This window comes from Bison bison, unplaced genomic scaffold (genome assembly GCF_000754665.1).
Source record: "Bison bison bison isolate TAMUID 2011002044 unplaced genomic scaffold, Bison_UMD1.0 scf7180017864472, whole genome shotgun sequence".
Taxonomy (NCBI): domain Eukaryota; kingdom Metazoa; phylum Chordata; class Mammalia; order Artiodactyla; family Bovidae; genus Bison; species Bison bison.
The window spans coordinates 2,402,576-2,403,915 of NW_011495033.1; positions in this window are offsets into that span (position 1 = coordinate 2,402,576).

Genomic DNA, 1,340 nt, shown 5'->3' on the forward strand with positions numbered 1-1,340 from the left:
CACCTCTGACAGGTGGCTCCACCTCAGGATGGCTGTATTAACCTTCATTCATCAGGCACAGTTTCTGGCAATTAGAAGGTGTTCCACAATTGGTAGTGTTTGCATATTATAATTTTCTGACAGACAAGCCTGGACAGTGCTTCCACCTTGCTTCAGCCTCAGGTTTGTATTCTCTGGAAACATGATAAAAATGACCATCAAGTCCTGCTTTACGGAGTTCCAGGATGAAAAGAAATGAGGGTTCTTCCCTGGCTTGCACGCTTAGCTCTGGAAGGGAGAGGGCGCCCCCTGCAGGTGAAATGGGGAGTGTGCCGCAGACTCTGAAGGCTGAGGATGTGGAAGTACTGTCTCCTTACTTATCAGTTGAGTGACCTTGGCAAATCGTCTAAGGGCTTTGAGCCTAGGTGTTTACATCCGGTATAATGGACTAAATAAGTCCTTATATCATAGGCTGTTCTGCAGACTAAAAGAGAGAATGCATTTAAGGCACTTAGCATGGCGCCTGGCCTACGAAATCACTCACTGCATGAAAGCTATTTAATATTAAGACAAATTCTATTTGTAGAGCTGTTAAATGGAGAGAATGCAGGGGAAGGTATTTTATAAAGTCTGCAACACATTAGTTATTAACATTGTTTCATCCGGGGTATCTGTTTGAGGGCATACATCTGCATATTTACAAGATGATAAATAAGTATTTGCCTGGCATGTTTACAGAAATGTGTGCTGCTAAGTCTGGTAAGTCACTTCAGTCGTGTCCAACTCTGTGTGACCCCATAGACCTCAGCCCACGAGGCTCCCCCGTCCCTGGGATTCTCCAGGCAAGAACACTGGAGTGGGTTGCTGTTTCCTTCTCCAATGCAGAAAAGTGAAAAGTGAGAGTGAAGTCGCTCAGTCGTGTCCGACTCTTAGCGACCCCATGGACTGCAGCCCACCAGGCTCCTCCGTCCATGGGATTTCCCAGGCAAATGTGTAGATATGTGAATTTTTGTGTGTGCATATGAGTATCTATTGACCTAACAGGTACCCCCACCTCTCCCTGATTTTTTAAAGGGTGCTAGACCAGAATACCTTTAATTATGTGCCTTCCAGGTTTTCTGGCGGAGAAGGCAATGGCACCCCACTCCAGTACTCTTGCCTGGAAAATCCCATGGGCGGAGGAGCCTGGTAGGCTACACTCCATGGGGTCGAGAAGAGTCAGACGCGACTGAGCGACTTCACTTTCACTTTTCACTTTCATTCATTGGAGAAGAAAATGGCAACCCACTCCAGTGTTCTTGCCTGGAGAATCCCAGGGACAGAGGAGCCTAGTGGGCTGCCATCTATGGGGTCACACCGAG